Source organism: Colletes gigas, unplaced genomic scaffold (genome assembly GCF_013123115.1).
Source record: "Colletes gigas isolate AHSC1104 unplaced genomic scaffold, ASM1312311v1 Colletes_gigas_Sc00023, whole genome shotgun sequence".
Classification (NCBI taxonomy): Eukaryota; Metazoa; Arthropoda; class Insecta; order Hymenoptera; family Colletidae; genus Colletes; species Colletes gigas.
Genome location: NW_025106652.1, coordinates 3,965,902 through 3,985,298, shown reverse-complemented (window position 1 = coordinate 3,985,298; position 19,397 = coordinate 3,965,902).

The window sequence follows — 19,397 nt, the reverse complement described above, 5'->3', positions numbered from 1 at the left end:
TACTATAAATCTCTAGTTAAACATATTTTAACGTATGCATGCCCAATTTGGATTAACATCAGTGATGGAACGATGAAAAAACTACGAATGCGTAAGAGCATGCTTAGGCAAATATACAACACCTGAATCTAACTTCATAAAACTATACGGTAACTACAAACTCTACGAAGACGCAAAAATCAAACGCATAGACATGTTCATTTTAAAAATAATTAGAAACCATTTGGCAAACGCCCGCAAAATCCATTTAAATAGTTTAATCTTTGGTTCTACTTACCAAAACCCAGTATACCTCGACGAAACAAGACTGACAGGCTACACTCCTCCAGAATCATTCATCCATTTAGACAGCGAAGGCTATGTACAGAATAAAGACAACATCCCACTAATATACCACGTTAAACGAAACAAACACGGTGAGACAATACTCTACGATGAAAACTTATCACGCGAAAGCGCAAACATACGTCACCACTACAGACTTTCAAGCATTGACGAAAAAGATAAACACAGACTCAACATTGATAAGCACCAGGGGTTGCAGCGAATTTAAATGATCTCAATATCATAAGTATCTCATCTTCTTTTAATTAATCCTAAACAACCTCCCTGTCTGTATGTAACTTGATTTAATTATGCTTTGTATAGTTTTTTTGATTTCAAAATATTAAATTTTGCCTCTAGTATAACTATTCTCGAAACTATCTTGTAAGTAGCATTAAGTGTGATTTATGAGCTATTATTCTAAATTGTAGTCCTAGTTATAAGGGTTTGTACGTTTAGATTTATTGTACCCCTTTCTATACAGGGTGTCCCGTAAATAGTGTAAGAAACGGAAATGGGGGGTAGATGAGACAATTCTAAGCAACAATTTCCTTTGCAAAAATGTCGGATGGGGCTTCGTTTTTGAATTATTAACGAAAAACACTGACCAATCACGGCGCTCGCCTTCCGCGCGCTCAGGGCCGTCCGACCTCGGAGAGCCACCGCGCCGGGTAGGTAGCAAGATGCGCGTTGAAAATACATCGAGGAACGAGTACAAATAATTAAAAATACTACCACTGCAACTGTTACCTAATTCGTGAATTACTACGTAATTAGTACGTAAATTACTAAATGGAATTTACTTTTTATTAATTATTTGCATTCGCTGTTTCCAAGGAAGAAGGAATAAAATCTCGGAATTTTTAGAAAATTAACCCTTCGCACCCGAGTGACGCTTCTCGCCAGAGTGTTTTAAAATTAAAATAAGAATTATTATCAGAAAATTAAAATAAATACGGTAAGAACCATTTGTAACCGTTTGTTATTAAAAACTGTACTGAAAAAGCAGACTGGATTTCTGCGTACCGAAACATTCCTCGAATGCAAAGGGTTAATAGAGAAATAATTGAAATTCGACTTACCCATTCATTTGCAAGTTGACCTACTGCGCTGACAATAGGGCCCGGCCAATGCACCGCTGTCGATCACGGCAAGGTCGAAGACCCGAACGAAAATCAGCTGATGGGCCAGCCCGGTCACTGTACCTGCTTCTCACCCCGAAAACACTTCACAGCACGGTCACTAACAATTTTCACTTTCACTTTTCACTTTCGCATACCGATGCGTTCCGTTGCACCCTTCTTCGATTGTTGCTTCTTCCTGGGTTGATAACGGTGCCTGGATGTTGCTCCCTCCTGAATTGTTACTCCTTCCTGAATTGTTGTTGCTCCCTGAATTGTTGTTCCTTCCTGGATTGTTGCTTCTTCGAACCTTGCTCCCTTCAGGATTGTTGTTCCTTTTCGCTGGGATAATGGGCACGATACGTGCGGGCGGCTTTCTTCGCGTTCCCCTTGGACTCCGCGAAAACGAAGAACGTATGATAATACTCTGCGTTTACGCGTTCCATCGCGTGCGTCCGCTTCTGTTCAGAAACGCGTAGGTTCTGTGAAAAATTTTGACTGACAAATTGCATTTCCCTCCCCGAAAAAGTTCCAGGTAAGGCAACCTATTGTCGCGCGATTCGGAATTACCTGCGATCGGCGAACGTGCAGACCATGCTTTTGCCGTGTATCGCACAAAGCCAAACGTCTCTTCGGCTAGTTGACCCTGGCGGAGTTATTTTTTTATTACTGCAAAACTGCCGCAAATGTTTGCTGCTAACCGTGCGTTCGACTCTTCTATTCGAATTTTTATGATTCACCGTGAATATTTTTGTACACAAAACATATTTAATTGTACAACAAAAATATTTAACGAAAATATTAAAAAATATTTCTTCTTGGAATTTTTATTTCAGAAATAAAAACTAGAAGAAATATTATTTAATATTTTTGTTAAATATTTTTGTTTTTTGTTGCTCCAATATTTTTTATTATCGCATATTATCTATTATGTAACTGCCTCCTTCTTTGTGGATTATTTTTTATAAACAATACCTTTTTATTTTATACTCTTAAAATTTAAAAGCATGGAATTTTTCATGGTATATTCTTCTTTCTTTTTTACAACAAATTTTCCATGAAAAAATATTCACGGTGAATCATAAAAATTCGAATAGAAGAGTCGAACGCACGGTTAGCAGCAAACATTTGCGGCAGTTTTGCAGTAATAAAAAAATAACTCCGCCAGGGTCAACTAGCCGAAGAGACGTTTGGCTTTGTGCGATACACGGCAAAAGCATGGTCTGCACGTTCGCCGATCGCAGGTAATTCCGAATCGCGCGACAATAGGTTGCCTTACCTGGAACTTTTTCGGGGAGGGAAATGCAATTTGTCAGTCAAAATTTTTCACAGAACCTACGCGTTTCTGAACAGAAGCGGACGCACGCGATGGAACGCGTAAACGCAGAGTATTATCATACGTTCTTCGTTTTCGCGGAGTCCAAGGGGAACGCGAAGAAAGCCGCCCGCACGTATCGTGCCCATTATCCCAGCGAAAAGGAACAACAATCCTGAAGGGAGCAAGGTTCGAAGAAGCAACAATCCAGGAAGGAACAACAATTCAGGGAGCAACAACAATTCAGGAAGGAGTAACAATTCAGGAGGGAGCAACATCCAGGCACCGTTATCAACCCAGGAAGAAGCAACAATCGAAGAAGGGTGCAACGGAACGCATCGGTATGCGAAAGTGAAAAGTGAAAGTGAAAATTGTTAGTGACCGTGCTGTGAAGTGTTTTCGGGGTGAGAAGCAGGTACAGTGACCGGGCTGGCCCATCAGCTGATTTTCGTTCGGGTCTTCGACCTTGCCGTGATCGACAGCGGTGCATTGGCCGGGCCCTATTGTCAGCGCAGTAGGTCAACTTGCAAATGAATGGGTAAGTCGAATTTCAATTATTTCTCTATTAACCCTTTGCATTCGAGGAATGTTTCGGTACGCAGAAATCCAGTCTGCTTTTTCAGTACAGTTTTTAATAACAAACGGTTACAAATGGTTCTTACCGTATTTATTTTAATTTTCTGATAATAATTCTTATTTTAATTTTAAAACACTCTGGCGAGAAGCGTCACTCGGGTGCGAAGGGTTAATTTTCTAAAAATTCCGAGATTTTATTCCTTCTTCCTTGGAAACAGCGAATACAAATAATTAATAAAAAGTAAATTCCATTTAGTAATTTACGTACTAATTACGTAGTAATTCACGAATTAGGTAACAGTTGCAGTGGTAGTATTTTTAATTATTTGTACTCGTTCCTCGATGTATTTTCAACGCGCATCTTGCTACCTACCCGGCGCGGTGGCTCTCCGAGGTCGGACGGCCCTGAGCGCGCGGAAGGCGAGCGCCGTGATTGGTCAGTGTTTTTCGTTAATAATTCAAAAACGAAGCCCCATCCGACATTTTTGCAAAGGAAATTGTTGCTTAGAATTGTCTCACCTACCCCCCATTTCCGTTTCTTACACTATTTACGGGACACCCTGTATATATTTCCAATTGTTTTTTTGGCACGATAAACGTTCGTTATAAAAAAAAAGTAGTCTGAGGCAGGGCATGCTTACTGATCACAACTCCAATCTCCAGGTATGATGATTGTTTGAGAATGATTTTTCTCCAAAACGAAGCCTTCTGGAGTCACAGAAACTCTGCTGTTCTACCAGCAATTTTCGGTCAGCTACTATTACAGACAACACGGGTCTATCGCGTCGAATGATTGGCAACGAAGCGCGGACCGAATCAACGACTCCCAGCCAAGATCACCACCGCATAGCCGTCCGTTTCGACCCGTCGCAGTTCAGTAATTCCGTCGAGTTTCAGGTATGAAGGCCAACCCTTAGCGGAGGTCGTCGTCGTCAATTAAGCGAAACGGTTCGTCGGGCACGACAACGCGGCCGATATTCGCGTGGGCGAACGGGAAGAAGGATCTGTCCCGGGTTCTCTCTCTCCGGTGTCTTAAATTAGAATTTCAGGTGAGTCGTTCTGAAATCCGATTCGACGACTACATGGCACCGGAGGGTCCGCAATCGATTGCAAACGGGCGAGCTTGCGGCGCGCGAGCGAGAAGCCAGGCGGCGAACGAGTTGGATGAAAAGAAACGCCGACAGGGAAAAAGGGCTGAGAGATAGATAGACGGGACAGAGAGAGCCGCAACCAGGGATGCAAAGATATAACAAGAGAAAACGCGGGAGAAAGGGAGAAAGAAAATGGATACCGATCGCGGTTGGCGTCGAGATGACTGTGTGCGCCCCCTCTGCGCGGCTGCGATCGCGTTGGTTTAGTTTTCGAATGCATTCTCGTCGGACACGGGAATAATCATTTAACATTCGCCTATGCATATGGATGAGCATCGACTGAAAAGTACTCGAGGATACTTATGGCGAGCACGGGGACCACGCTTCGTTTTCGAACTCCAGCGGCTGGTAAACCGCATCGAGAATATACTTAATGGTAATCTCGAGGGGATTTTTGCCAGCGATTCGGTGGAAACCTTCGCGCGAACTTTCTCGCCAACTCCGCCAGGAGCTTCCTGTAACGTATAACGTCGAGGAATCGGGGACGAACGGCGAGTGGAATACCGGGAACGGGGATGCCTCTGTTATACACTGTCGCGCGAAAGATTAGGGTTGCGCGATATTTTATACTCTTCACTGCCGGGGTCAAATCGTTGGCTGAAAATAGCTCGTTTATTCTTGAATCACGGGGTGAGGGGGGAATGTTGTCGAATTTCGACCGCTTAGCGGGCATTTCCGATCGTACGTGGGGAAATAGAATACCGAGAGGTCACGATTTACTTGCTCGCTTCGGTGATCCATGGCTAAAACTTAACGGAGAACAAGTTGCAATAGTTCTCGACGCATCAGGATTTTTATCGACAGTAGAAAGCAGGGTTGTTTGGACTTTCAAACATTGTTATTGTCGAACAGCTTAGGACGCGTTCTTTATTGCTTTCAGATATTAACCCCTTGACTTACGATTTAATTCCAAATAATTTTTTAAACTTTAAATTTGTTCGTACATAGAATGGTCACGAAAAAAATAGATTTGTTTTACGAATACCTTTTGAGTGTAAAAATATGTTGATGTTAATTTAAAGGACTTGATGACGAGTGAGTGGTCTCATAATTGTGAAACTTGATATCAAGAACTTGTGACGAATCAGACACGTCATTGTATGGGAAGGGGGTTAATAGTACGAGGGTTTAAAACCCTCTAAATTACTTAATGGCACAGAATTTACCGGACTTATTTAAGTTTAAGGAATTTGCAACTTTGCCATCTTACTGCCTCACTCGACAACAAGAAATTGACGTATACGTCAACGACCGAACAAGACGAGTTCAGAATTCAAGATTTAAAGGATTAGATTCAGTTTTTCAAGAATTTGTACGAATTGAACCGTTTATATATCCGTACTGAACATTTTCTGTTAACTCGTTTTATGTTTATATATTCGAATTGTTACTAAATTATTCTATTGGCAAATAAGTGTTGTTTTCTTTTGTATTTGCTAAATGATCGGCTTCACGAACTTTGTGTGGGAGCCAACAGGAGTAGTTTACCATTTTTCATTAATTTCTTTGGAATTTTCGATCCTTTGCATCGTGTTTTACTCATACTATGCCAGTGTCTCTACTTGAGTATACTCCATTGTACGAAATATTCAATTTTCTCGCAATTTCATGTAATCAAATGCTTTCTTTGTACAATGTAATAATAGCAGAAGGAATGTCTGCTGCTAATGCCATGCTTCGCGTTATGTTGCCTTGACAAGATCGAATAGTTCGAAATAATGTGTATTCTATCCCCGAGCCTCCAGAAACGAGGCAAATATCGTTATAACTTAGTTCCTCGTGTAACAAAACAATTCATATAACATGTTTTGTTCGTTACATGTTTAAAAATAAGTAAGGAAGATGAATCTTTCCCCATACGAAGTAATTCGTGAATGACAGTGTTCGGTGATAGAACGAAATCAAGTTGGTTTATAAGCAACAACTACAAACACTTTATGATAAATGGTTTACTAATACCTATTATTAGATGATATAGCACTGGCAGTTTGGAGAAAGGTGCAGTTCATGCATGAGGATTACATATTTATGAACAACGGTAGGCGAGGAGAAGACACTTTGCATGGCATCCACGCTCGCCTAACTTGAATCTCTTGGATTTCTATCTCAGAAAATACTTAGAAGCACTTGTCTACGAAACCTCCACAGAAAACAAAGATACATTTCTCAAAGATACGTTTGATTAGAGTCAATAATCCATAATCCATGCCCCAGGGGAAGCTCCCATTAGCAACACGATTATTTAGATAATTCTTGGCATTCTTTCTAAAGAAACGTTTAAGAAATACACACTAGAACTTTTATAGACTTTTTCATGGTATCGAAATTATGTATATAGACAATTTCAAAAGTTGACTGTGGTTGTTACCGCCACGAATGCTTTTTGACGTTTATGAAAAACGCGAATACAGTAATTCCGAGCTCGACTCGCCGTTGTAAAGTTGATTTGTTAAGCATCGTCTTTCGAAGTCTGCCTAGACTTACCAAACAACGTCTCTAACAGTCAACTACTCCATCAATCACATTCACCGTGTCGTTTTCGCGTTTCTTCCTCCGCCCCCTCTCCATTTTCATTATCCTTTTCACCTTAAGAGTGGAAGTCGAGCCGAAACTCAAGACTTAACGTTGCATTTCTTATTGCGATCGAAACCGGCTGTCGCTCGAGTTATCTCGAGACATCCAGCGTACCCGACAGCACAGTCGGTTCACAACTATTGGTTTCTCGTTCCGTCGACGCGACGGACGGAACTCAAAAAAGAACACCGCTCCACGCCCTGGAGAAATACAGAGGGATGTGCACGCGTGACACTCTGTTCTCTTAAAGAATATTGAGATGGACATTACCCGACACGAGTTTCCGCGCGTAACCACGAATCGCTGAGCGCGGAAGTCGAAGCGACGCACAATGGCGCGAGATAATTCCTTGGTAATTATTTACTTCAGCGATTCCTCACCAATTTCGATGACCTTGAAATATGTTGCCAATTCTGGCATGCATTTTCTATTATAATTTCGATATAGCTGGTTTATATGTTTGAAATTATACTATAATATTGTAATTGTTATCGAAATAGCTTTTCATTGAACGAGCTAGAGAAAGAAGTTAATTATCCTTGATTCGTGAATATTGCTAGTAGAAATTTGTTACTACTAACATAATAAGAAGTTTATTCATAGGTAATGAATTTAGTAAAAGTTTATTAACACTAATCTTAATATAGAGATTACTAAATGTTCATAAATTTTCGTTTCATTACAACTTATAAATACTATGCTGTAATTAATTTAAAACCATAAGAAGGTCAAATAACCTTATTCTCTATACATTCTAATTAAGAAAAAATGGTAATTATTTACATTAGCGATTTTTCGTTGTGAAGGTCACTAAGGTTTCTAAGATTTTTCTTCAAAAAGATCACTGCTACTACAATGAATTCTGTCTATACGTACGTGACTGTGGCAGCGTGTGTGTAAGCGTTCAATCGCCGATTGTTTATTGTTTCTATAGATACATCGGAGCGATCGGCAATGGATGCGTATAACGGGCATGTTCAAAAACTCGATTTTAGTAGCTGACCGCCTAGCAGCGGCCGGCATAAAAAAGTTTAACCCAGATCTATCCCATACCTAACAATTCTACCTAGTAATTAATATAATGGATTAGATTCAGGTTAGGTGTTCTTATACCGACCGCCGCAAGGCGGCCGGCCACGCATTCATCTTCTATTTCAGTTACCTTTATTAATATTATTTGATATTATCTTGACACAGTATGCATTATTTGTCGTTGGTCGTCATGATTGTAATACAAGAATACCTGCATTTTTTGATATAATGGCAGACATTTTTCCAATTTCTGTTAATAATAATGACAATAATAATAATAATAATAAAGAATAAAGTTTAATATTTTATCTCTAACTCAACTCGAGGCTAATTCAGACATAAAATTATTTTTGCAAATGTCTCGAAAACGAAGGGCGAGTGGCGGTAACTATATTTCAAGTTCATCGAAATTGGTAAGGAATCGCTAAAGTAAATAATTACCAATTCCTTTCTACGTTACTCCAAAACACAAGCTTTGCAGTAAAATTACATCTGTTGCATAATAATGTTTGTTACAACGAAATTGTTTGTTAATTCGAGATAAAAACTGCACCTCCCTAGTAGCACAAAAATATTGGATAAAAATTTTTTTCAAATATTGGAAAAATATTTTTTAAGCCACATTTTTGCATATGAGAAAAATATTGAATCTGAATATTGTATACATGTACAAAAAATATAAATTGAATTTTTAAAAAATATAAGCTAAATATTCAGAGAATATAAACGAGATATTTAAAAAATGTAAAGTAAATATTCAGGGGATATAAACTAAATATTTAAAAAATGTAAAGTAAATATTCAGGGGGTATAAACTAGATATTTAGAAAATATAAAGTAAATATTCAGGGGATATAAACTAGATATTTAAAAAATATCAAGTAAATATTTAAAAAATGTGAATCCAATATTTGAAAAATATAAATTCATTATTTAAATAACATTCAATAAAATCTTCAAATTTAAAAAAAAGTTATACAAAAAATTAATCTGTATTGTAATTCTTTGTCGAGGATGGTTAATAAAACTACGTGTATCAAATAAAATATAAACACTTTCCTAATATCTTTATTAACACGTTCACTGCCAGATCAAAACCGTGTAATATTCTGCACAAGTAAAATTTTGATTTTAGACCATTGCAAACTACATAACCTAAAATTTGTTTCAGTACTTATTTTCGTAGCCTTGTTAAAATTCACAAATTCTATTCAAATTTATTTCCCCCAACGTCTTGACTTTAGAATTAATTTTTCTAGTATCATAATGGTAAATCTTGTCACCCATATATGGGTGACATGGCAGTCAAAGTGTTAATAACTTATCGAATATATCCTTCTTTTCACGCGTGCACGCTTCCCTTTCAATTCTCTCGCGTTCTTCTTGCCTCTCTCTCTCTTTTGTTTTTCCCGCTCATCATTTTTTCTGTTTGGCTAATCTCGCCCGCCTTCGGACGTTTCCGCTCTCTCCAGACACACACACACACACACACATACATCCACTATTCCTTACACTATGTATATTTCAGCTACTTTCTGTGCTTTGCTTTAGGAAATATTCTACTTCGTTTTCGAAAAAACCTTCTTACAAATTCAAAAATTTTTATACAAGCTGGGGCGGGATTCATGTACTTCCTCGCTGAGCCACGTGAACCTACGTTGTTACATTCATTACTTTTTAGACTTATAAAGGCTCAAATATATAAAATAAAAAAAATATATATATATCTCGTATCATATCATATAATTATTAGAAGAGATCAACTTCTGTTAAAAAAATTGTGTAGTTAATAATTAAACTACTTTTTTTTAATGAAGCATATTATTAATAGTATATAAACGACAAACAGCTTGTATATTTCCTTAAGTACTTCCATCGTAGGTAAGCATGGAAACAGATACAATATATTTGTTAAATAAACAAAACATTTCATTGTGAAAAAGTATGTGTGCATAACCGCGTACGTGTGGGCCATCCGACAGTCCGTTGGGGCTGCTACCACTCGAGACTATCTTCGCCAACCAAGTTTATGACAGTTTGTCATTTGCTTGACGAAACTACGATATTTTTTGTGCATGCTGGCCTTGACGAAACTTTACAAAACGCGATCCTGTGTCATGAACCTGATCGACTCATCGAAGCCCAAATAAATATATTAGTTTACTTAAACTATACACACAGACAATTGTCAATTCTTCAATCGCCCACAATTTCTCCGAACTTTATTAATATTTATATTTGAGGACTTTACGTTTTTCTGTCAAACATACTGCGAATATATTTTCTTTTCAAGATCCAAGTTCACCATTTTCTAATAATTTAAATTTATTTTAGAATATTACAATAAATTTTATCCAATTAACAAAATAATATTTTGATTATTTGTTAATTTATTTATTTTATTAACATGTAAACAAAAATTAATAATAATAAAAAAAAATTTTTAATCTTACAGTTCAATTATATTACGTAAGACATAAGAACTGTACGATTATTTTCATCCACAACTTTGTCGCATTAATGTTCTTATAATATAAATACATGTCGATTAAGTGACATACACGAATTCAAAGTAAAATAAAAGTAAACAATTTACTTCGCATCATATTCTGGAACAAATATTCATCCATGATAAACATAAAATATTTCCTGCATATTTAAAAGAAAATATTCTACTTCTAATATTACATAAAGATTCATTTTATAATGAAAAAGAATATATTTTCCATGATATGAAATAAATATTATCTGAATATTTTTAAAAAAATTCTATTTCTAATATGAAATAAAGATTCATTTAATATTCAAAAAAACATATTTTTCTCGTAACATGAAATAGATATTTCCTGCATATGTAAAAAAAAAGTATTTGTTACTTTATATAAAATAAATATTGTATGTATATTTGAATATTAAAAAAAGATTGAATCTCTTTTTAATATTATATGAATGTGTATGCAATATTTTGTGCTACCAGGGAATAGTCTTCGAATAATTTATTATGGACACGTTAGGACACGGTAACGTTTTTAGTAGTAGGAGAACAGTTTTTACTTATTCGTTGCTAAACAGCTCCACAGAGAAGCCTGGCAGTATAACAATATAACGAAATTAAGAATACAGACACGCTTTTTAGCCAACCTTTATAATTAACGTAATTTCCGTGGCATTAAAAGTTAAGAGAAATTAAAGCAAGTAGTTGCTCGCAACAAAAGATATAGCGCTTAAATATTAATATAGGAAAAAGTTTGAATGTTTGTGCGGAGCTTTAGCAAACTGACACTCGTATCGTCGACCGGATGAATTATTTCGTTAATCTTCTGCTAATTTCGTTAACAAATGAAATATTATACGAACTTTTTTCGTTTGAAAATGGTTGAAATCAAATACACTTGTCCGTTCTTTATTATCCTGGCTATGGTTACGTTATTTGGAAAGGAAACAATAGGACAAAAATGCTGATATTGACAGGATTAAAAAATGAATTCTGCGTATGAAATGTTTTAACTATAAATTGGAAGAGCTCAACAGGGGGTTGACAGAAATTCGCGAAAAAATTCGAGCTTTCAAGGATTTGAAAATTCCATTCCCAGAAATAATAAATAGAAATATAGTAATTTTGACGATTTACCATTTATTAACAAAGAAAGAAATCGTTCAAAGCAATTGAAATTTAGGTAAAAAATATTTGTCTAGCAATAAGAGGGGAATGGCGTATCATCAATAAGACAGCACTTACGTAGATTCTAATAGCCTTTGTGAAAAGGTTTGTATGTTTAATTTTAACGCGTAAATAAAATAACACTACTGAAAAATTAATTGTTCCCCATTTTATTCGGTCGTTTCCGCAATTTCTCAAGTGCAGTTTCACAATGAGACGAGTTTGTCTCTGCGTTCTATATTTCAGTAACCACCAATCCTTTCTGAACTAGTACCAAATTGTAAAATTTCTAGACTTTTATAAAACTTCGAGTACAAAATTTAACTGCAATCCAGTTAATTGCCTCCTTGAAGCTTACGAGTTGCGAATATTTCAATACTTAAAATCAAAGTATTTAATATACGATTAACTTTATATCGCGTCATATTCGGTTCTTTCTACGTTATAAATTTTTATCGAACACTTCCTCTTTCAACATTATGTGTCACATAAGTTGTAATAATACGTAAGTTTAAATTATAAGGTACGTTAAAAACATTCATCAATTTGGTGCCCATAAATTCGAGCTACTAAGCAGTTTACGATTTAGTAGAATAAATAATTTTAATACAAAGTGCAATATCACTGTGCTTTGCTCTAGATCCTTTAATTGGACACATCAGCAAGGCTCCATTAGCAGATCCTGCCTCAGTCGCTATTAATTGTTTGAAGAATTGGGGACTGCTTAAATAATTAGTAACGTTATACTAAGAAAGCATCTGCTAGATAAGCTTTACGTATGAGATCAATTAGCCGATTGGGGATGAAACACATGTCGTGTACGTCGCGTCTGTTGTCAAAGATTTAGATTTTCTTTACTACAATGAGATTGGTTATAATTACGGTTACTATCTGTCCTTTATTTCAAGTAACTCTGGACGTATTTATTTTTTCAAAATTCGGTATTGTTCATTTTTTAAAATAATTGTTTACACTCGGAACAGAGCAAAGTTACTAGGTCTCGATATCAAATGCCATGATAGTAACTCAACAAATATTTACATTAGTTTAGACAATATTTAAATTTTAATAAAAAGCTACGGGTATAATTACGAAATCTCATTTATAGTTCAAATTAGTTTTAATTAGTCATTATTTAGAATCTGTTTAATTTAATTCAAAGTTATCGTATGGAAATAATTAGTTAAATAAAAGCTAACTTAATCTAGATTTCTCCTTTATTTACCTTTGGGCAATATGGTCACCGTAAATATAATTGGAAACAGTCGAATTCTGAATGGATCTGTGGCGACACTTCCCGCACTCGCCACCAGAGGGCTACGCTCGTGCTTATCTCGCAAGTACTCGATGGACCACCAAATTCCTCGACCGGCCATTGAATGTCTAATGTAGAGCTCTACTTACGTCACCATTGGAACGAAAGGGTTATGAAATAATCAAAAGTAATAATCGTGTTCTTCTTTAAGAAGACTACGTTGCATTGACAACTGCAGCTACGAGATAATTGCATTGTGCGATCCCAGAACTATTTTCCGGTCCCGGGGCCAGAGTTTCCGGTTACATCGTCGGTTAAGTACACGGTGCCGGGAGACGCGAAGCCTCAAAGTGGTAACGTGTGCGCTATAAACGTTCGCCTGGCGCTTCTTCGTGAATTTTGAAGCGCACTCAAGATAACGTACAGCCGCGGTCTTCCGCTGACGGGGGTGGTTTAAGTGGCTGGAGACGACGCATTTAAAACCGTAGCGGAAAGAGCCACGATAGTAATTCCATTGATGGCGATCAACGTCAGGGGATGCGAGGAAAAATGATGGCCGTCGCGTCGCGCAGGGATCCGGAAAGTAAGTATACAGCCGTAGCAGGGCCAGCGTTAACGAGTGGCATCGCTCAGCCGGAGCTTAAACCCTCGTTAGGAGGCTAACAACCGACCATACGTCTTGCAAATCGCTGGTCCAAGCCGCGCGGAGTAACGTAGCCGCGTCGTTGCCGAATCTACGAATTTATGTGGCCATCGAACGCAGCCAATCTGGACGATCGAGCCAGCGCAACGAGCTCTCTCTCCCGGGTGGCGAAAGTTCGATGCTGATCGGCGGTCCGGCGAGGAACCGTCGCGCCATTAAACGTCGAGGGCGAACGAGAGATCCTTCGCTGTCGAAGGGACTCCTTCCGTCGAAATTTTGAAACACGTCCGGGATTCGATTTTTACCCGGATCATCGGGGAACGCCGCTTGATTTTCAATAATTGCAGCCCGTTTAAGGTTCCAAAGACTGCTCGTGACCTGCGTTAGGTGCCCGCTCGATCGATCCGTAGATCCCCGAGAATCGAGTTTGGATTACGCCTCGACGAGGTCTTCCTCCATTCCGTACTTCGGGTGCTTCCTTGTACGACAGCGTCGTTCTCCGCGTTCCGATAACGCTCGTGAAACGACAAGTCGTAATCTCATTTATCGTTGTCCTTTTTCGAAAGACAGGGGGAAGGGGCAAGAGATCCCGAGGATCATCCCCTACGATTCGAGCGCATTTCCGTTATAAGAAATCTCACGGACATGTCTTTATGCGTTCTGCGTGGTGAACTGCTACGCCGACGCGATCGTGACCGGACTCACGAGGCTCCGGTGCCACCTTGGTCCCGGCTCCCCGAATATTTTATTTTATCCCCCGATCCGGGGAACCTTCGAATCTTTCGGCAGGTCGAATTGTTACCAACCCGTAGGGGGCGATTTTTTCTTTTTTCTTTCGATGGAAATGTCGTTGCTCTCGAAACGACGACGCTTAGATGGCCCTTAACCCTTTTGACACGAGTGTCGACTTCACGTCGAATATTTACGATGGCTCGCGAAAGCGTCCCGACGCCTTCGAAGAAAACGTTTTAGCGGGTAAAATAGCGAATTAAGATTTAGAAAACACCTCCATTGAGTTGAAATTTGATTTCCAAAACTGGTAGTGTATTGCAAGCGCTCGTCTGATGCGAACGATCGTTACAAATGTAATCGAATTTGAATAGAGCTCTAGATATTTACAATGAAAAGGTTCTTATAAGTTGTATGTATAATTTATAGGCTCCAGAGCATCAAAATTTAAACGTTCAGAGTTTGGATTCTTCCGTTAAACAGCGATTGATGTATTGCAAACCCATCCTTCGGATCAACAGATTGCCATGTAACCAAGACGGCCGCAATAGACTCTAATTAGCATTCTGATTTCCTCTAATTAGGATCCTTTGGTATGACCCAGCTTTGTATGCCTGGTTGTCCGAGGAAGCGACTGTTCGCACCATATATGCAACGTAACAGCTCAAAGATCTTAAATTCAAAGCTCTAAGGGTGCATTCATGGTAATTCTCTCAGTGACTACGACCGAAGAATACGATTCGTCTAACATCTGAATTACAAATAGGATTTGTAATCAAAATGTTTCAGCATTATTTTAAGGACTTCAGAATATCATGACAGGTCTAAACAAAAGCGTAGAGTATTGTGAAATATTTGTGTGTGTTCAAACTAGGTGTGTACAACCACGTGTTTAACCGATAAGCATATGAAGCTTCAAATAATTGACTTTGATTCTTACTTGTCTATCTCGATTCGTCGCCTTTGCGGGCTTCTATATTATTAATTCGAGATATAGATAAATGGATTAGCTCGTCACCAGGCGACTCGCGATGCTCTCCGGGTTCACAGAATAACACATCACTACCATTTGAACAGCGTCTGTGGAATCTCAATATTTGGGGATATGGACCAATACCGAAAGCATGTGTGCTGCTTAAGTCAATCATTTGAGATGACAAATTACTATCGGAGTGTAATACCGTAGATGTTGGTCTGACAGTGCACGAGTTCTCCTTCTAACGTTGACGTGAACCTATTTAAAACGTAATTGAAAATGTGCTAAAATATACCGATCAATTTGCAAACTTTCATAAACTCTCGTACTCTGTGCTGTTTAGCTTTCACTCTTCGATCTTTATTTTTTAATGTTTGCTCTTTATTTTGTACCAAATATACTTTACTGTATATTGCCTATTTTTCGCTCCTCGTTCTGTAAATTATTGACTCGAGATTTTTAAGAATCGAAATATATAAGAATCCACTGTAAGTGTATCGAAGTAATTCTCTTTCGAGATATACTATTATGCTCAATTTCTATCGTTGGCTGAACACCGTGATCGAGGATCGATGTTTTGAACTTTAATGGCGTTTGTTATTTGGTTTGCGACAGAGTCGAATACGTGACCGTTCGCAAGGATCGACGGTTCGCGTGACAGCGAGCAATGAGTAATTAAAAGACCTTTAGAAACCCGGCGACTGGCTACCCCTTACGCTCGGTTTATATGAACACGCAATTTGCAAGAGCCACCCATTTAACTCTCTCAGAAGGCGCGGGACCTGGCCGAAAGCACTCGGTTTGCGGCTGCCGATCATGTTCGTTTAAAATCAAGTCAGAAAACGTTACCACGATCGTCTCGCACTGTGAACCCACGTGACCTGTTTTTATTATTATTCACTAATTAACGGGAATAAACCCTTTAGTACAAAAGATATAATACGTAAGGAACTACAAATGTGGATTTCAGATAGCCAAACATTATCGCTTATAAAATTTTAACAAAATAAATTAATTTGCAATACGTTGCAAGGATAATTTTAGACTTTCTTTGTTCAATTATATCAGTTTTAGTGTGTACAAAATTTGCATAACTAATTATTCTATTTACGCAATTCTGAGATCCAAACGTTGTTTGATAACTTTCAGAATAAAATAGAAAGTGATTTCTTATATATCTTGATGGTACATACAAAGGAAACAATTGAGTAATTCATGAGCACGAAATATGACCTTTGATTAGCTTACTTAAAAATATAATATCTCTGACTTTTCTTCTATTATGCAATGTTTGAGGATTAGTATTAATAAGTAAGTAATCATAATTATGAGATTCAAGAAGCATGGGACACCCACTATGCCTAGCAATAAAACGAAGAAATTTGTGTTGAACTCTCTCGATGTTGTCGATATATGTTTTGTAATAAAGAGACCAAATTATGCAGCCATATTCTAGAATAGGTCTTTTCAAAGCACAATATAGGATTTTTAGTTTATTAGTTTCACTAAAGTATCTGGAAACTCTATACATAATTTAATTATGATATTAGTATTTGGAGAATATCGAATCGAGATATACGAATTTCTTTTCCGAGTTTTCCTCGGATTCGTTGCTGTTTGTAACGAAAATGCAGTCGGTGTTTCAAAGTTTTTCACGTTCTACTCGTTAAAGGTACACGAAAACGCGGCCTGCTAATAGTCACGAGATTATAAATCGCGTGGATTAACGGGGAGTGATAATGAAAACTCTCGAGAAATGCGATAATGAGCGTCATTAACGACAAGCGACGCTTTTTCTCGGTCGCTTCTTATTCCCGACCATAGCTCGCTGCCTCCACCAGTGGTCAGTCGTGCGCTGCATGTGTTAATTAACGGAGTTCGACTTCCAGCGAGAGCTGTCGTCTGCTTCGAACATGCCAGTCCGTCAAACTAGGACCACTCGTTTTGCTATAACGTCGACCATTGTTTGGCAACATCACAGATAAAACGAGAAGTATTAGAAACAAGTTGTACGCCGTAATTTTTCTTAAACATCGCGGATTTTAACTTAGCGTGTTTTCCGCGGACCTTCTTAAGAACATTTTAAACAAAATAAAATATATTCTTTTTACTCCCTTCCGTTTAATCACTTCTGCGCTATTATTTGTTCTGTTGTCTAAACTTATTTATATTGTTACGAGAATTAACTCCTTGACGTACGATTTAATTCCAAATAATTTTTCAAAAACGTGTACTGTTTAATTTGATTTAAATTTGTTCGTACGAGTAACGGTCACGAAAAAGAATAGTTTTGTTTTACATAATTTTGTAAAAAGATTTGTTTTACGCAATAGATTTGAATTTATAAGACTTAATGACGAGCGAGTAGCCTCATAATTGTGAAATTTGACATCAAGAACTTGTGACGTGTCAGACTCGTCATTGTATGGCAAGGGGTTAACGACGTATTTTAATTTCATAAAGAATGACGAGGGTATGAGTTTTCGACAGGTTCGCTGAAAAAAAAACTCTGGATTTGTTTCCAAATGTGAAAAAAAACTGTATTGATTGTACCATTCATCGCGGGACGCTGTGTAGATTGAACGAATTAATTTTTATTCTCTTCTTGCTGGGAGATTGGTAATTATTTATTTTAACGATTCCTCACCAATCTCGATGACCTTGAAATATGTTGTTAAGGTCACTGTTATGAAGATTTTTTTTCTATACACGTTACCGCCGCTCACCCTTCGTTTTAGAAATATTCGCAAAAATAGTTTTACGTGTGAATTAGCCTCGGGTTGAGTTGGAAATAAAATATTAAACTTTATTCTTTATTATTATTTTTGTTATCGTTATTATTAACAGAAATTGGAAAAATGTCTGGTATCATGTCAAAAAATGCAGGTACTCTTGTATTAAAATCATGATGACCAACGACAAATAATGTATACTGTGACAAGCTAATATCGAATAATATTAATAAAGATAATTGAAATGGAAGATGAATGCGTGGTCGGCCGCCTTGCGGCGGTCGGTATAAAAACACCTAACCTGAACCTAATCCATTATATTAATTACTAGGTAGAATAGTTACGTATGGGATAGGTGTGGGTTAAATTTTTTTCGCTAGTCATCGAAATTGGTGAGGAATCACTAAAGTAAATAATTACCGGGAGATTTAATAACAATCAACTTCGTGGAGCAATTTTTGTAACGCCGAGCGTATCGAAATATTGTTAAATCGCGCGTACGGGAATGAATGTGTCATTGCCCATTAAACACTGATATTACATTGTTACGAGCATCGCTCCTGCTCGAAAGCGCGGATCGAGCCGTTTTCCATAGCAGCAATTTGTTCCGTAGATTTTCAAAGCTCAACGTGGTTTAAATACCAACGCGCTGGTTGATCCGTGTTTTTCACGAATTCGTGGCAAAGATAATTCCGCAGTTTTTCAGCTAACCCCGCGAAGCATGACGCGCACCATGTTTTGCGGATCAAAGTCGAGAATTCCATCCTATCGCTGAAACATACACGGTGTTCTATTATATCCGTGAATCATTTACACGGAAATAAGTGAAAAATGTTTATAAAGATGTCTCGTACGAACTACAGTCTTCGACATGGGTGCATTTGTATTTAATTAAATTTAAATGTTAAAATGTATTTACGTAACAGGATGGTGTTTTAAAAATTTTCGAAACGAAATAAAGTGATTTAATATTCCCATATGGTTTGGCTTTAGAAATCCAAGTCCGTTTCAAAGAAATATTGAATTATAAAAGTCTTCTCATATAGAGATTATGACTATTAAAGTTGATATTACTAGCCTCAGAAAAAATGCATTTCGTTGCAAACAGATCCATTCGTCTGTTTTGTTTGAAACACCATCCTGTGTATATACTTTTCTATCTCTCCCGAATCAGATTTAGAGTTTTGTTTACTGGATAGTGTAACGTTGCACCGAAACTGAAATGCAACAGATTTAGCGTAATGTCCTGCGCAGAAGTGGCGATTCATGAATCATCCGAGCAAATATACAAGTAAAGAGAAAAGCGCT